Genomic DNA, 19786 nt, shown 5'->3' on the forward strand with positions numbered 1-19786 from the left:
CTGGTGTGTTACTCGTTGGACTCACTTCCTTGACTCCTGACCCTCTGACTTCTCCTGGTTGCCTGTCCCATATCTGCTGTGCTACTCGTCGGACCCACTTCCTTGACTCCTGACCCTCTGACTTCTCCCGGGTGCCTGTCCCATATCTGCTGTGCTACTCGTTGGACTCACTTCCTTGACTCCTGACCCTCTGACTTCTCCTGGGTGCCTGTCCCATATCTGGTGTGCTACTCGTTGGACTCACTTCCTTGACTCCTGACCCTCTGACTTCTCTCGGGTGCCTGTCCCATATCTGCTGTGCTACTCGTTGGACTCACTTCCTTGGATCCTGACCCTCTGACTTCTCCTGGTTGCCTGTCCCATATCTGCTGTGCTACTCGTCGGACCCACTTCCTTGACTCCTGACCCTTTGACTTCTCTCGGGTGCCTGTCCCATATCTGGTGTGCTACTCGTCGGACTCACTTCCTTGACTCCTGACTCTCTGACTTCTCCTGGGTGCCTGCCCCGTATCCAGTCTGCTACTCGTTGAACTGACTTCTTTGAATCCTGACCCTCTGACTTCTCCTGGGTGCCTGTCCGATATCTGGTGTGCTACTCGTTGGACTCACTTTCTTGACTCCTAACCATCTGACTTCTCTCGGGTGCCTGTCCCATATCTGCTGTGCTACTCATTGGACTCACTTCCTTGACTCCTGACCCTCTGACTTCTCCTGGTTGCCTGTCCCATATCTGCTGTGCTACTCGTCAGACCCACTTCCTTGACTCCTGACCCTCTGACTTCTCTCGGGTGCCTGTCCCATATCTGCTGTGCTACTCGTTGGACTCACTTCCTTGACTCCTGACCCTCTGACTTCCCCTGGGTCCCTGCCCCGTATCTGCTCTGCTACTCGTTGGATTGACATTTCTCCGGGTGCCTTTCTCGGATCTGCTGTGCTACTAGTCCTTGAATTCCTTGGCTCCTGACCTTCTGACTTCTCCCGGTTGCTTACCTCGTAGGACTGACGTCCTCGACTCCTGATCCCTCTGGCTTCTGCTGGCTTCCTGCCCCGTATCTGGTATGCTACTCCTCGGACTGACTTCCTTGGTTCCTGACTCTCTGACTTCTCCCAGGTGTCGGTTCCGTGTCTAGAGTGTTATTTGTCTGACTGACTTCCTTAGCTCATGAGCATCTGACTTCTCCCGGGTGCCTACCTCGTATGACTGATGTCCTCTACTCCTGATCCCTCTGGCTTCTCCCTGCTTCTTGCCCCGTATCTGGTATGCTACTCGTCGGACTGATTTCCTTAGCTCATGAGCATCTGATTTCTCCCGGGTGCCTGTCCTATATCTGGTGTGCTACTCGTCGGACTCACTTCCTTGGACCCTGACACTCTGACTTCTCCTGGTTGCCTGTCCCATACCTGGTGTGTTACTCGTTGGACTCACTTCCTTGACTCCTGACCCTCTGACTTCTCCTGGTTGCCTGTCCCATATCTGCTGTGCTACTCGTCGGACCCACTTCCTTGACTCCTGACCCTCTGACTTCTCCCGGGTGCCTGTCCCATATCTGCTGTGCTACTCGTTGGACTCACTTCCTTGACTCCTGACCCTCTGACTTCTCCTGGGTGCCTGTCCCATATCTGGTGTGCTACTCGTTGGACTCACTTCCTTGACTCCTGACCCTCTGACTTCTCTCGGGTGCCTGTCCCATATCTGCTGTGCTACTCGTTGGACTCACTTCCTTGGATCCTGACCCTCTGACTTCTCCTGGTTGCCTGTCCCATATCTGCTGTGCTACTTGTCGGACCCACTTCCTTGACTCCTGACCCTTTGACTTCTCCTGGTTGCCTGTCCCATATCTGCTGTGCTACTCGTCGGACCCACTTCCTTGACTCCTGACCCTTTGACTTCTCTCGGGTGCCTGTCCCATATCTGGTGTGCTACTCGTCGGACTCACTTCCTTGACTCCTGACTCTCTGACTTCTCCTGGGTGCCTCCCCCGTATCCAGTCTGCTACTCGTTGAACTGACTTCTTTGAATCCTGACCCTCTGACTTCTCCTGGGTGCCTGTCCGATATCTGGTGTGCTACTCGTTGGACTCACTTTCTTGACTCCTAACCATCTGATTTCTCTCGGGTGCCTGTCCCATATCTGCTGTGCTACTCATTGGACTCACTTCCTTGACTCCTGACCCTCTGACTTCTCCTGGTTGCCTGTCCCATATCTGCTGTGCTACTCGTCAGACCCACTTCCTTGACTCCTGACCCTCTGACTTCTCTCGGGTGCCTGTCCCATATCTGCTGTGCTACTCGTTGGACTCACTTCCTTGACTCCTGACCCTCTGACTTCCCCTGGGTCCCTGCCCCGTATCTGCTCTGCTACTCGTTGGATTGACATCTCTCCGGGTGCCTTTCTCGGATCTGCTGTGCTACTAGTCCTTGAATTCCTTGGCTCCTGACCCTCTGACTTCTCCCGGTTGCTTACCTCGTAGGACTGACGTCCTCGACTCCTGATCCCTCTGGCTTCTGCTGGCTTCCTGCCCCGTATCTGGTATGCTACTCCTCGGACTGACTTCCTTGGTTCCTGACCCTCTGACTTCTCCTGGGTGTCTGTCCCATATCTGGTGTGCTACTCGTTTGACTCACTTCCTTGACTCCTGACTCTCTGACTTGTCCTGGGTGCCTGTCCCATATCTGGCGTGCTACTCATCGGACCCACTTCCTTGACTCCTGACCCTCTGACTTCTCTCAGGTGCCTGCCCTGTATCCAGTCTGCTACTCGTTGAACAGACTTCCTTGGCTCCTGATCGCTCTGGCTTCTCACGGGTGTCTGCTCTTTAACTGGTGTGCTACTCGTTGGCCTGATTGCCTCAGCTTCTGATCTCGCTGGTTTCTCCTGGGTTTCTGCCCTATATTTGCTGTGCTACTCCTTGAACTGACTTCCTCGGCTTCTGACCCTCCATGCATCGTGTCTCAGATTCTGCTCGCTGGTCCTCTCTCCGGCCACTTGCTCCAGAGAATAAACCCCAGCCCACTATCATCTGTATCTGTAAACTTTTTTGTAGATCATTTTGATGGAACAAAATATAGATTCTACAAAATATTAGTCTGTTAGATAATTTGTAATCATACACAATATCTGCTAGGAAGATCAATGAATTCCTGATTACTCACTTAGGGAAATTACAAGATGTTTTTGGAGTGTAGGAGAATACTGGAGTATAAAGAGGAAACCGACAGAAATATTAGGAAACATCTACACTCCACCCACTCTGGAATCAAAGCCACACCCCCCTGACTTGGGGCTTCATATCTGCTCATTGTGCTGACTTTTGGGCCATTTTGATTGAAATGCTTTTTATAATTTCATTATTACTGCTTGCATGCAACATTTCATGCAATTTCCATCTTAATTCACTGACTGGTGTCAAAGAATGAATGTATCATGAAATTCCATTTCCAATTCTTAATAATGTCTTAATATGGAACAGATATTAGACAGACACAAATGCTAAACTTTGCATTGTAATTTTAATTTTTCTGTTTGCTTTTTTTTTCCAGTTGTGCACAAATTTGAATTATGCAAAAATGTCACAATGTAGTAAATTAGGAGGTTCAGTGAATATTTACCTCCTACTTGCATTTTTGTTTTTGAAGTATTTGAATTTCCAACTACAGGGGGATCACACTCTTCAGCCTCCCTGGTAAGGTCTATTCGGGGGTGCTGGAGAGGAGGGTTCTCTGTATTGTCGAACCTCGGATTCAGGAGGAGCAGTGTGCTTTTCGCCCTGGCCGTGGAACAGTGGACCAGCTCTATGCTCTCAGCAGGGTTTTGGAGGGTTCATGGGAGTTTGCCCAACCAATCTACATGTGTTTTGTGGACTTGGAGAGGGCATTCGACCGTGTCCCTTGGGGAGTCCTGTGGGGAGTGCTCCGGGAGTATGGTGTTCCGGGCTCCCTTTTAAGGGCGGTTCGGTCCCTGTATGACCGGTGCCAGAGCCTGGTCCAGGTGGGCGGCAATAAGTCGGACTCGTTTCCGGTGAGGGTTGGACTCCGTCAGGGCTGTCCTTTGTCAACGATTCTGTTCATAGCTTTTATGGACAGAATTTCTAGGCGCAGCCAGGGCGTTGAGGGTGTCCGGTTTGGTGACCTCAGGATTAGGTCTCTGGTTTTTGCAGATGATGTGGTTCTGTTAGCCTCATCGGGCCGTGACCTTCGACTCTCACTGGGACAGTTCGCAGCCGAGTATGAAGCGGCTGGGATGAAAATCAGCACCTCCAAATCCGAGACCATGGTTCTCAGCCGGAAAAGGGTAGAATGCTCTCTCCGGGTTGGGGATGGGGTCCTCCCCCAAGTGGAGGAGTTTAAGTATCTCGGGGTCTTATTCATGAGTGAGGGAAGGATGGAATGAGAGATCGACAGGCGGATCGGTGCGGCGTAAGCAGTAATGCGGGCGTTGCATCGGTCTGTCATGGTGCAGAGAGAGCTGAGCCAAAAGGCAAAGTTCTCGATTTACCAGTCGATGTACGTTCCTACCCTCATCTATGGTCATGAGCTATGGGTAGTGACCGAAAGAACGAGATCGCAAGTGCAAGCGTCCGAAATGGGTATCCTCCGCAGGGTGGCTGGGCTCTCCCTTAGAGATAGGGTGAGGAGCTCAGTCTTTCGGGCGGGATTCAGAGTAGAACCGCTGCTCCTCCGCATTGAGAGGAGCCAGATGAGGTGGCTCGGGCATCTTATTAGGACGCCTCCTGGACGCCTCCTTGGTGAGGTGTTCCGGGCATGTCCCACTGGGGGGAGGCCCCAGGGATGACCCAGGACACGCTGGAGAGACTATGTCTCTCGGCTAGCCTGGGAACGCCTCGGAATTCCCCCAGAGGAGCTAGATGAGTGGCCGGGGATAGGGAAGTCTGGGCCTCCCTGCTGAGACTGCTGCCCCCGCGACCCAACCTCGGATTAAGTGGAAGATGATGGATGGATGGATGGATGGATGGATGGATGAATTTCCTAGTGCAGTGTAAAGGAACTTTGTTCACCATTATGGAATAGTCACTGATCCAATATACACTATTGTTACCGGATGGATACCTGCAAAAGATTATGGATTGGATATTTGGGGGGTGAGGGAGTAAGAAACGATCCGATTTTCCATCAAAAATGTGCCTAGTCTGAAAATCAAGTGAAAATAAAGAGAACTGAAGATCACATGACGGCTACCTGTAGTCCAACCAGCACGTGTTTGTTAGAGCTGTCATGCCGGCCGTGTGGGAATACCGTTACTGTACATTACCGTTACTGTACATTACCGTTACTCAACATTACCGTTACTGTACATTACCGTTACTGTACATTACCATTACTCAACATTAGCATTACTGTACATTACCGTTACTGTACATTACCATTACTCAACATTACCGTTACTGTACATTACCGCTACTGTACATTACCGTTACTGTACATTACCATTACTCAACATTACCGTTACTGTACATTACCGCTACTGTACATTACCATTACTCAACATTACCGTTACTGTACATGCTTTTGTTTGAGTAACATGACCATTATATTTCCCTGTTCTGTATTCAAGCAATGCTGCTGCAACAGTAACTGCAGGCAGTTTGGCATGTTAATTTAAAAGTATTGATAGAAAAATCTCCATTAATGCTTAGAAGTTGATAAAGGGGAAACATATCAGATTGATATCAGTATTGGCAGATATTCAAAAATGTAATATTGGTTTCGAGATTGGACCAGAAAAATGATATAGTGCTATCTGTACTCAGACAACAATAGCTCTACTCTTAACATTGTTAAAATGGAAGAAAATCTAATTATAAAGGTTTAAGCAAGGTATTCAATTCCTGTTTAAACATATTTCAGAGATAAAACACCTAACTTAATAGAGGGTTTAGCCAGCTGGAGTCATATTCCTTTAAAATACCAGTGACTGGGGTTTCAGGATGAACTTAATCTCTGGCTGGGTTTCATTTGGATGACAAGTCTGGAAGAAAAAGCCACAGGATTGCACTAAAGCTTTCCTTAACAAAAACATTTTTATGAAAACAAGTGCCATGAGATCACTTGAAGGATAACTTAAAATAAAAGTCATACACTCACTTCCCATCCTGCTTGAGCCCGTCATTACATCATACCTAGACAGGCTTTGTCATCAAATCTCTAAACTTTGAGGACAGGCTGGATCTTTTATTACTGACCTGAGGTTTATGTACACTGCTCAAAAAAATTAAAGGAACACTTTGAAAACACATCAGATATCAATGTGGAAAAAAATCATGCTGGACATCTATACTGATGTAGACTGGGTAATGTGTTAGGAAGGAAAGGATGCCACATCGTTTGATGGAAATTAAATTATCAACCTACAGAGGGCTACAGAGTCACCCCGAAAATCAAAGTGAAAAATGATGTGGCAGGCTAGTCCATTTTGCCGAAATTTCATTACCGTAACTCAGAATCATACTCAGTAGTTTGTATGGCCCTCACGTGGCTGTATGCATACCTGACAATGTCGGTCATGGTCCTAATGAGACTATGGATGGTGTCCTGGGGGATCTCCTCTCAGATCTGGACCAGGGTATCACTGAGCTTCTGGACAGTCTGAGGTGCAACCTGGTGGCATCAGATGGATGAAATATAATGTCCCAGAGGTGTTCTATTGGATTTAAGTCAGGCGAGCGTGTGGGGCAGTCAATGGTATCAATTCCTTCATCCTCCAGGACCTGCCTACATGCTCTTGCCACATGAGGCCGGGCATTGTCGTGCACCAGGAGGAACCCAGGACCCACTGCACCAGCATAGGGTCTGACAATGGGTTCAAGGATTTCATCCTGATACCTAATGGCAGTCAAGGTGCTGTTATCTAGCCTGTAGAGGTCTGAGCGTCCCTCCATGGATATGCCTCCCCAGACCATCACTGACCCATCACCAAACCGGTCAACGTTCTCCATGGCTTCTCCAGACCCTTTCGCGTCTGTCACATGTGCTCAGGGTGAACCTGCTCTCATCTGTGAAAAGCACAGGGTGCCAGTAGCAGACCTGCAAATTCTGGTATTCTATGGCAAATGCCAATCGAGCTCCATGATGCTGGGCAGTGAGCGCAGGGCTCATTAGAGGATGTCGGACCCTCAGGCCATCCTCATGAAGTCTGTCTCTTATTGTATGGTCAGAGACATTGGCACCAGTGGCCTGCTGGAGGTCAGTTTGTAGGGCTCCAGCAGTGCTCATCCTGTTCCTCCTTGCACAAAGGAGCAGATACCGATCCGGCTGGTGGATTAACGACCTTCTACGGCCCTGTTCAGCTCTCCTTGAGTATCTGCCTGTCTCCTGGAATCTCCTCCATGCCCTTGAGACTGTGCTGGGAGACACAGCAAACCTTCTGGCAATGGCACATTGATGCACCATCCTGGAGGAGTTGGACTACCTGTGCAACCTCTGTAGGGTCCAGGTATCGCCTCATGCTACCAGTAGTGACACTGACCATCGCCAAATGCAAAACTAGTGAAAAAACCGTCAGAGAAGATGAGGACGGGAAAATGCCAGTGCCCCCCCCCTCCCATATAAACCATTCCTGTTCTGGGGGTCGTCTCATTGCTGCCCCTCTAGTTCACCTGTTGATAATTTCATTAACACCAAAGGAGCTGAAACTGATTAAGAACCCCCTCCACTATTTAACTGACCAGATCAATATCCCAGAAGTTTAATAGACTTGATGCTATATTCTGATTAAAAAGTGTTCCTTAAATTATTTTGAGCAGTGTACATTTAAATGAAAATGCATCCTACCTGCTGGACATGTATAGTGCCTGACAATATTTAACAAATCCATCCATCCATCTATCCATTTTCCAAACCGCTTATCCTACTGGGTCGCGGGGGGTCCGGAGCCTATCCCGGAAGCAATGGGCACGAGGCAGGGAACAACCCAGGATGGGGGGCCAGCCCATTGCAGGGCACACTCACACACCATGCAATGGATTTAGCAAATCTAAACAAAAATGTTTATAAATATTTGATGTTTATCAATGACAAAGGGCAGCTGAGTCCAACACGGACCTGGTCTGACTTATCGCTGGCAATGCAAACCAAAACCAACAACGAACCCGGTACCCCCTACTCCCGAAGCATCCCCCAAAAAACCCCTTGAGACACACGATTGTATGCCTTTTCTACACTTATTTACTCTTGGCATCCGTCAAACATGCCACCTCGTGGCCTGATAGGTACCTGCAGCACTACCCTGCCCCCCTCCTAGGGGCTTCTGTCCCTGTGCCCCCACAAAGTCTCGGTAACGCCCTGGGCAAAATGGGGAAAAGGCTTGTAGGAAAGCGTGGAGGGCCAACTTGTGAGGCTAGCCGTATCACAGGCAGTCCTCCGACTCGATCGCAAATGCCCAGAGACTGTCACTGGGGAGATGCCGCCGGTCCCTGAGCAACGTGATTGTTTAACTCCTTTGGCATGACTGATGTTGTATTACAATGACACCGCAAGACAATTCTGCAATACTACTGCAATTACCCTAGTGCTCCGCCAGTGATCTGGGACCCCCAGCAAACAGCAGGCCCGGCCCAGACACTTCTTGTACCGCATGCTCTCTCTAGTAAGCGTCTGACTCCCCACAATCTCATACAGGATGAGCAGTTATGGAAGAAGCTTGCATGGCTATATTCCTCATAAGTAAAAAAAACAAAACAAAACAATTGAATTGTCTTAATTGAAAATATGACTTTCTTAATTACATATGTTCTTCTACATGGTGTTCTCAATGTCCATCTCCTTTTCCCATATCTGGGCTTTGTTGGCATGCAGTGAAGTACTACGCGGTGTTGTCACTGACCGTCTGCTTGTCCCATATCAGGGCTTTGTTGGCATGCAGTGAAGTACTACACGGTGTTCTCAGTGGCCGTCTGCTTTTCCCATATCTGGGCATTGTTGGCATGCAGTGAAGTACTACATCCTGATCTCAGAGACTGTCTGCTTGTCCCATATCCGGGCTTTGTTTGCACGCAGTGAAATACTAAGCGGCATTCTCACTGACCATCTGATTTTCCCATATCCGGGCTTTGTTTGCATGCAGTGAAGTACTGTACTATGTGGCATGCTCAGTGACTGACTGCTTTTCCCATATCCGAGCTTTGTTGGCATGCAGTGAAGTACTATGTGGTGTTCTCAGTGCCTGTCTGTTTTTCACATAGTTCTTATGTTACTTGAGCTGGTTTCTTCTACAAATCCTTCCCGCTCCAAGCAGTTTAGTTTGAGACTAAATTTTCGTTCTCCTGAGAAGCCATTAAAGGACTCAACGTAGCATCTTCACTCATGGCAGCCCACTTATTTCACACAGACTCCCTCCCCATTAGCTCGGATGGGGCCAGAGGATTTTCTCTGGGGTCCTTGGACACCTGTAACAAATTGGAAAATCAAAGGAACCTTATCCTGCTCCTTTGGAAGCCTTAGAGAAATGAATTCATTGAATGCTCAGACCAGTTGGTCTGTCTGTCTGTATGTCTGGCTATCTGTTTTTTAGGAGTGTAATGGTACATGCATTTGAACCAAAATTTTTCGGTATCGGTCTTTCGGTTTGGTACGCATATGCAGTGAACGAATGTAGCAAATGCAGAACCTTTGTGTGTCTGTGTGTTTCCCCTGAGCAACAATCGGAAAGGGGAACATGAAGCCGAGCTGCGACGCATGCGCGTGTGCGCGTCCCAGTGTGAAGCTGGAAGTTGTTAATGTGAATACAGGTACAGCCCAGGTGTTTTTTTTAAATGCTGCATCATAATTGATATTGATGTTGGGTTTTGTTTTTTGAGGCAATATTTGTGCTGCACGGTTATAATATGAATATGAAAGCTGCTAACGTGAGTATAGTACTGATCAGACACTGTTAATTATCTAAAAGTGCACCTTAATGGATATTTATTTTGATTTACTTTTAAGTGAATTTAAGTTTTTTATTAGTATGTTGCAGCAGTATTGACAGAGACTTTTTATTTAAGAAAGACAATCATGCTTTGTTCCGTAAACCACTGTTTAATAAAGAAAAAAAGAAGCAATTTATGTTTTGTTTGTTTTACCCCACGCTGTACTGAACACATACTGAACACGTACTGAACACATACCGAACCATGACTTCAAAATGAAGGAACATACTGAACTGAATCTATCTATCTATCTATCTATCTATCTATCTATCTATCTATCTATCTATCTATCTATCTATCTATCTATCTATCTATCTATCTATCTATCTATCTGTCTGTCTGTCTGTCTGTCTCTCTGGGCTGGAATCACTACATGTTGGGTGTTTCTAAGAGTGACTCTTCATAAGTATTGAGGGAAAGTTCCCAGAATACCTGTGGCATCTGCCCATATTGCTAGTGTGGATTCTCATTTAATAAGATTAATATAGACCTGAACACCCACACGTTTTTCAAGAACGCATTTTTCTAATATATGATTATTATTTCATCTCTTCTCCTGGATTTCCATCTATAAGGTTAAATTATTTCCAAATATTAAAGTATTGATGCACAGAAGCAATTATTTTTCAATCAAAATGGACTGATTAACAAACCATACAGCAGTTGCATACAATACATATTTTGTTGAAGTTAACTGCTTAAGTCATTGTTTGCAGTCATTTTGTTTGTGAGGTAATTGTTTGCCTAATATTTGTTTGCTGTCAAGGTGAAACAGTCATGTTCAAGGCAAATAAATAATAAATAAGTAAACAAAACCAAAGACACGTTTGTCTGCATCTATGTGATGATGATTGCCACATAATTTCCTGGGGTGATTTTCAGCCGTTGGAATTCACATTAAACTACACAAAGTTTAATTACACTACAGACCATTGATTAAATAAAATCAAACTGCTTATTTCTGTAAACACATTTTCCCAGGGGATTTACTAAGATCATGATGTTCCAAGAAATTAAAAAAAAAGATAAGATGCAGAGTTTATCTTATGTTAATTGTGCTACAGAAATTACATGCTGAGTACATAACTAATAACTCACTAAAACAATTTTGGTCATTATCTATTATGTTCATCTTTCATGTTTATCTTGATTCGAAAAGGTCTCTATGTGTGTATAGACATCATGCCAAGATGTGATACATTTCATATTGCGTGGCATCATTTCTTGTGTTTAAGATGATTTGGTAGCACCTTCAGGTCTGAGATATCTGTTCATTAGATCATTTCAGAATAGATTGACCTCCAGATCACTATTGACTAGTAGTCTTTCTTGTGTTAATGAAAGTCTATGCCAAAGAGAAATTAAATATAGCTGGTTTTAGGCAATGGATAATCACAAATTATTCATCATATTAACTCATGGGTTGGTGGGAGGTGTGCAACCAACCATGATAAAATGGAATTGACATCTCAGATGATGTAGCTTTTTAATCTATATCCATTCATTTTTCATTATCCCTTATGCAGTGTAGGGTCTCAGGGACCGTGATGCTTGTCTCAGGAAGCACAGGGCGTTAGGCGTAGCACACCCTACACAGGACGTCAGCCCATTGCAAGCCTAGCACTCAGACATTATGGAGATTTAGGTTCAACAATTCACTGAAAGGGCATTTTTTCTGGATGCTGTGCAAAACTGACAATAGAGAAAACCCAAAGTATACTATGCAAACATCACACACAACCTCAGATAGAACATACAAACTTCACACATGAACTCAGGTAGAACACACAAACTTCACACAGGACCTCAGGTAGAACACACAAACTTCACACAGGACCTCAGGTAGAACACACAAACTTCACACACAACCTCAGGTACAGTAGAACATGAAAACTTCACACAGGACCTCAGGTAGAACATGCAAACTTCACACACAACCTCAGATAGAACATACAAACTTCACACAGGACCTCAGGTAGAACACACAAACTTCACACACAACCTCAGGTACAGTAGAACATGAAAACTTCACACAGGACTTCAGGTAGAACATGCAAACTTCACACACAACCTCAGATAGAACATACAAACTTCACACAGGACCTCAGGTAGAACACACAAACTTCACACACAACCTCAGGTAAACATGCAAACTTCTCACACACCTCAGGTACAGTAGAACATGAAAACTTCACACAGGACCTCAGGTAGAACATGCAAAATTCACACAGGACCTCAGGTATAACAAGCACACTTCACACACACCTCAGGTATAACACACAAACTTCACAGACAATCTCAGGTAGAACACACAAACTTCACACCCTACCTCAGGTATAACAAGCACACTTCACACACACCTCAGGTAAAACATGCAAACTTCACATACTACCTCAGGTAGAACATGTAAACTTCACATAGGACCTCAAGTAGAACATGCAAACTTCACACACAACCTCAGGTAGAACCAGCAAACTTTCCACACAATCTCAGGTAGAACCAGCAAACTTCACGCACAACCTGCAGGTAGAACACTCAAACTTCACTAACAAGACCAGAGGCAGAAAAATAACCCACTTCTTGTTTTGCTGATGTGAGGGCAGCAAGATGCCATACTAATGTTAATGTGAGTGATCTCTACACATGCTACAGTAGGTAAACACTAATCAGAAGAATGGAGGTATTAAGTATTGCACACCTTGGAGTATACGAGAGGAATATAATGCATAAGAAATAATAAATAATTAAATAAGTTATATTAATAAGTAGTGCACCTACTCAAAGTCAAAGTGGCGCATAATATTAAATTGTTGTAAAATACACCCTGAAACAATAAGTGGAATCACCAGTACAGCAGTGTGAGGGTGTGACCACTTAAGTGTGTCACCTATTGTTCTTAAATCCCCTGTGTCCTTAAATAAAGACACACCCAATTATAATTAGTATAATTAGTGATGGTCAGCCACTTATGTATGCTGCTTTTTTATTATTAGTTTTTGAATTAGTTGAGACCCAGTCACATACCGGTGCCCTGAATAGGCATTCTACTAATGCTTGTGCCTTGGTGTATATACAGTACTGCACATTGTCCCAGCGCTTCAGCCCAAACCCTCCCCTTGGCCGTCACCAGAGTAAGTGGCTGCATGATTGATGCCTCGATGGATAGATGATGGATTTATTAGGAATAAGATGCAATTTGCACATTCTTCTGAATTTTCTCAGACAAATTCCTCAGAATCATGCAATGGAGAGCTTTGTGGCACCCAGGCAGCATGTTTTCATCCGAAGTTCCCCTGTCCTGCACATTTTGGTACTTCTGAAAGCAGTATCTCTATGGGCTGTATATTTAAGTCAAGATGGACAATGATTCCAAAGCATATCTGAGATGCTGATTTAACACTTACGCTTCTCTTTGTTTTTACTATTAGTAAACTACCAGTTTTAAAACATTCTGCTTTTTTAAACCTTCAATCAAAAATTCAATGTCTAATCTTGACTAAGTAGATGCGCATCTTAACCACACTGTTGCTGAATATCTTCCTGTTCAGAATGAGGGAAAAGATACAGGGAAAGTAGAAATAATAAGGAGAATAATAATGGCTGTACTTGAGAGGGCGAGTCTGTTGTTTATGGCGGAGGTCAATTAAGTGGCCCAGCTGCTGGTTTGTAAAACTGAGTGGCAGCTCTGACCTTTATGACTGGCCGGGTTTCTGAATTCCATGCAGGGATTTAAAAAAATTATATGCACTTATTGTAATGCATGCCTGTGTTTGTCAGTGTAGGTGCATCGCTGCGATAACAATAAGTAGTAAGAACTTAATAATAATAGCAAGAACAACAACAATAATAAAATAATAATAATAATGATAATATCCACTTTCTGCCCTGGTCTGCCCAATCCATCCCTATAACTATCCACATACAGGGATCAACATGGTGATATTTCGGATTTCTGCTCCAAGCAAATACAATACCACCACTACTATATAGTCTCACAGAGGATGATAGACAGAGAGGAGGTTATCTGAGAGGTTACAGTACATCAGACGCTCTATACTGTCATTCTCATTTCTACCATTAAACTGTCAGTCCATCCCAATTCCTGGATTAAAACAACCTATCTGGTAGGAGAGCGAGCAGGAAAAGAGAGAGAGAACATGATTGCCATCCTACTGTTTGTCAGATTCATGCCTATTTTCGGTAGAAATAAGGATTTCCATGTTTCCTCAGCAACTCCTGTGTTTCCATAGCAGCGCCAGTATACAGAGTAATTTTCTGAAAGGTGCAGCATCTTATCTGTCAGTGTGCCCAGGAAACTCGAACATTCATTCCATGCTGGTATGAGGTTCATTCAGAAAAATCAACCAGATTTCACACATGGAGAAGTCACATGCAGACATGACATGCAAACTGTAGTTTAAGTTGCAGTTTTTTTTTAGCTTGTCAATATGTGTGTCTTTCTGTCAAAAGAATGAGGCTCATTGTTTAGGAAATATTTGCCAAATGTTGGGTATTTTACCTATAAAATTAAAGAAAAGATCAAACTAATAATAATTTTTAAATAATCAATTGGTCCATCAACCCATCCAAACTCTTTATCCATCAGAGAGCTTTGGTGACAGTGGAGTTAACCCCAGGACTCACAGACTGGATGTAATACTATTACATCACAGCAGATTTTCAAGAAATATGAGATTTATTTTTATTGTAATTTTATTTTTAGTATGGGATAATGGTTTACATTCTGTATTAGAACATAATTCTTGCCAAATGTCCACGTTAAACACATTCTTCTTTCCTGTTTGCAAGAAAGCATTGCATGGTAAACTAAATATAAGAAATGTGTTATAAAACACAAACACATAGATGCACAAATGAGGAAACACTAAGACACACACAGAAAAAAAAACTTTTAACCCGCTTGACATGGAAGGAAGCCAAAATGGCCTGGATGCTAGTGGCTGACCATGTGCTCGACATGGCAGGGCCTGTACAGGGCGGTGGCGTTCACAGACAGTGTCAGTAATGAGGCAGCAACCTGCAGCGCACTGCTAAATCAACACGGGCCTGTGACTCGAGTTGTGTTCCCACCACTCCATGAGAAAACACTCAGATTGATCAAGAAAACAAAGGCCACGGTTCAGCAGGGTCCTGGAAACCCGAACGGAGGTAAACAGCAGAAGCTTCCTTTGTTGTCACACGCAGATTGATGAAGATGAGCTATTTAATGGCATTTAATGGACACACAAGTGTGTCTGAGTGACAGCGCTTTGGGGGACCTCATTCTGTTTAATTGGCACCCTATGTCTCCCGTTCTGGGATGGGGTCCAGGTCACCTTCCTGCCTAAATTGGGTAGGTGGAGACATGCTGAAGCCCTAACGGTTGCTTGAAGTGGTAGCATTTAAAGGGAAAAGGCTTTCGTTCCACCCAAAAGCAGAGACAGCTCTGTACCTAGAAAGCCACAAACGCACACCAAACACATATATCATATAATTAGTCATTTTTAAATCATTCAGTTCTTGAACATAAGCTCTGGTTTCCTGTATCTGTTTCACTTCATGCTGTCCTTATTTGTATTTTGTCTCCCTTTTCTGTGATGAGGCTCACTGACGCACAATGTGTCTGCCACAGAGAACTGACCCCATTGAACGAGCCATAAGTGAAAATTCTAAATATGCATTGTGTAATTTAAAGGGTCGTGTATAATAATGTATATACCCTGTCCTGGGTATGACGTTAAACTGCACCTGGCCCTGCAAAGTGGTCCTCCAACTTGCAGGGAAACAATATTTTGAGAGCTGGTGGCGGGATTTGCACTCCAGCCACCATAAAACAACGCACAACAGCTCAATCCAAACAAGCATGTTACTCCTCTGCTCTCTGCCGGAGTAGCTCTGCTGCAGCCGCTCGCAGGAAGGCTGCACGCGCCATGAAGGGGATGGGGGAAAGCCTTCAGGAGCCCCATTCCCAGGTGAGTCGAAACGGTCGGGGAGCTAATAGGCTCAGGCCTGTTGGGGATCGGGGCTGGTGTGGTGCTGAGACGTCACTGTTGTATGCCGGCACTAGGGTCCCAGTTTGAGGCGGCCCATCTGAGTTAGCGTGTGGAATGTCTTGTCTCTCGGGCAAGATGACCATCTTCCTCTGCTGTTGGGGGAGCTTCTTAAACTCATATCAGATGAGCTCCTTCCTATGGTGTCTGATGTCAGTCCTCTCAACAAGCGTATTATGACACTCAGGCTAAGGCACTCCTTGCATGTCTTGTCTGTTGACTCAGTGTATGCTCTGACCGCGGTGAGTGATGTCTCGATAAGGGAAACATTTTACTCGCAACTTCACTCAGTGATTGAAGGGTGCCCACAAGGTGACATTCCTCTGGTCATGGGTGACTTCAATGTGACCACTGAGATTGACAGGGCTGGCTATGAGGATTGTGTTGGTCAAGGATTGTCAAGGGTCTGGAGACCGTGGTGAAAGTGGCTCCTTGACTTTGCGAAAGGTCAGCGCCTGCAGGTCGCTGAATGCTGCTTCCAACACCCTGAACCAAATCGTTGGACTTGGATACTCCAATACTGGTGGTGCGGTGAAGGAGATCACACACATCCTCATGGGCAGACGCTGGAGGCTCCTGCAGAACTGCAGGATCTACAGAAGTATCCAGTTTGTGAATTCTGACCATAGACTTGTTCTTGTTACTCTGAAGATTCAGCTTAGATCCAGTAGGCTACCACCTATTAGAAGAATGAGGCTGGACTTGACCAGACTCCAAGATCAATAATTGATTCTTTATTGATCCCCGTAGGGAAATTGTCTTTACGCCTCCCACAACTTGCTCTTTTATCATAGAGGAAGTTGTCTGCAATCAAGCTGTTTCTGATGAGTTTGCACACAGTTGCACACTTGCAGACTTGGGTGTGACTGCTGATTCTAATGTGATGTGGGAGACCTTCCATGATAAGACCCTGAAGGTTGCCAAGGGTTGTGTTGGTGATTCATCTCACAGGGCACCCTGAATATTAGAGAGGAGTCGCAGCACACAACTTGGTGGCGACCCCAGTCTGTACCAGGGACTGAGACGGACGGCTGTGAGGCTCTAAGGGCAGATAAGGAGGCGTTTGTTAGACAAATCTGTGAGCAGGTGGCACACCATCTGTGGTCTAGTGACCCACGTCCTGCTTACAGAGGAATCAAAGCATTATGCACATCTGAATCTGTTCCTTGGAGACTCGCAGTCAGGATGAGTGATAGAACAGTCCTTACGGATACACTGCAGTTGTGACCCGCTGGGCCGGCTACTTTGAGCAGTTGTTTAAAGCTGACCCTCCAGCTAGGATGCTGGACATCTCTGGATCCACGGTTCTCGAGGCTGACCCTCCGATCAGCTGTGAACCACCCAATCTCACTGAGATTGCATGGGTGGTGAATCAGCTGGGGGCAGGGAAGGCCGCAGGTATCTGTGGTGTCCGGGGTCAACTTCTCCAGGCTGGTGGTCAGGCTGTCCTCCTGGCATTGCAGGCAATCTTTGCTTCCATTTGGGAGTCAGACATCAGTCCAACTCACTGGAAAACGAGACTTGCATTCCCTATCTAGAAAGGGATGGCTGATCGCCTAGATTGTGGCAACTACAGGGGGATAACATTGCTTTCAGTGCCAGGTAAGGTCCTTGCTAAGGTCATCCTGAACAGGATCCGTGATCACTTACTTGTCTGTCAGCGACCGGAGTGGTCTGGTTTTTACGCCTAATTGAGGGTTCTCATGGAGCATAAGTGTGAATATCGGCAGAGGTTCTTAGCAGCCTTTGTCAATTTTCGTAAAGCGTTTGACTCAGTTGATCGAGTTTCCCTGTGGGACATCCTGAGACTTCACAGGATCCCCCCGAAGTTGCTGGACATCATGGCCGGACTATACACTGGTACAGTGAGTGCTGTGCAGAGTGGAGGGAGAATCTCCGTGTTCTTCCCAGTTGATTCTGGGGTTCACCAGGGGTGTGTTCTGACTCCTACTCTGTTCAATGCTTGTATGGACTGGGTGTTGGGCAGGGTTGTGGGGTCCTGCAGCTGTGGGGCATCTGTTGGTGAAGAAAGATTTGCTGATCTTGACTTTGCTGTGATCTTAGTGGAATCAATGGAGCCTCTGATTTGGGGTCTCGAGAGACTGAGCAAGGAGTCTGAGTGTCTGGGATTGCAGGTGTCCTGGAAAAAGACCAAGATCCAGGAATTTAATGACTTCTTAGGCACGGCTATCAGTAGTTATCAGGTCTGTCTGTGGGGAGAATGTCGACCTTGTTGAGAGATTCATCTACCTTGGCAGCGACATTCATGTCTCTGGCGATTCTTCCTATGAAGTCAGACAATGGATTGGAAGAGCATGAGGTCACTGGAAAGGGGTGTTTGATGCTCCCGATATCATTACAAGAGGATGAAGGTCCAAGTCTTTAGAGTCCTGGGCTCCCTGTCTTGCTGTATGGCTGTGAGACATGGACGCTAACCAGTGACCAGTGGGTACCGCTGGTTTGACTTTGTGTTGTATGAGCGATGGCTAGAGGAGTCCCGAATGAGGCACATTACCTGCATTGTGAGAGAGCGTCATTTATGGCTCTACGCATTTCCCTGAGGGTGATCTCCTCAGAGGATCCTCACTGCTGAGGACCCAAGCGGCTGGACCAGGCCGAGGGGATGCCCATGTAACACCTGGCTGCGGCAGATAGATGGCCATTTCCAGGGGGTGGGACTGGACCATGTATCTGCCTGGGGGGTAGCTGGCCAGGATCCCAAGCAGTTTCGCTGTGTTGTGGGCGTGACAATGCACTGCATCAGCACATGTTCCCCAATCTGACCTGACCTATACAATACATCAGCTCTGATACTCCAAACGCTGCCTTTCTCAGGTTTCCTGCAAAACACAACGCTTACAAGAATTTACAAATTAGCGACTGATATTTATGCTGTTTATGTCTGCTTTTGCAGTACCGATTCTTCCAGTTCTGTTGTGCAACATGCAGCCATGGAAAAAACTTAGAGACCACAGTTGAATTGAACTGAATGTCACTTCCACCTTCTACCTGGCTGGTATTTGATCATTCCCAGTGTCTCCTTGCGTTCACCCTGTTTACTGCTGTCTTAGAAACTTTGAACATGGAAGCAACCTGATGCTCAGTATAGCCTTCTACTAGCAGAATTAGGATACAAGCAGAATTAAAAAACGTAGATTTGTTTTAAAATGTAGAGTGGTCTCTTAATTTTTTCCATGGCTTTATGTAAATATACCCATAACCGCAACATTGTAAGATATAATGTTTCTTACTGCACATATGTCTGATACATTCCTGCTTTATAAAACATACAAACAAATGGTAAATGGACTGCATTTATATAGCGCTTTTCTACTCCTACGAGTACTCAAAGCGCTTTACATTTTATGCCTCACATACACCCATCCACACACTCATTCATACACCAGTAGCGGAGGCTGCCATGCAAGGTGCCAACCTGCTCACCGGGAGCAATTTGGGGTTCAGTGTCTTGCTCAAGGACACTTTGACGGGGTCAGGAGGAACCAGGGCTCGAACCTGCAACCCTCCGGTTGCCGAATGATAGCACTACTTCCTACACCAGGGATTAAAATCTAAACAAATATGAACACTACTATTTCTCCTAGTGGAGTGTCCTTTCCTTGACTTTCTGGGATTTCGGCTTAGAGAAAACTAAACAAGAAAAGGATACTACTTAATCGAGAAATAAAAAAAAAAAAAAAAAAAAAAACAAATTCTAAAGCCAGGAATGAACTCAAGAATCATGATCAGTAATTCCATGATCAGTAATGAGTAAAGCGTTCCTGTCTTCCTAACAGATGTGTCCTGTTTTTC

Source organism: Brienomyrus brachyistius, chromosome 16 (genome assembly GCF_023856365.1).
Source record: "Brienomyrus brachyistius isolate T26 chromosome 16, BBRACH_0.4, whole genome shotgun sequence".
Taxonomy (NCBI): Eukaryota; Metazoa; Chordata; class Actinopteri; order Osteoglossiformes; family Mormyridae; genus Brienomyrus; species Brienomyrus brachyistius.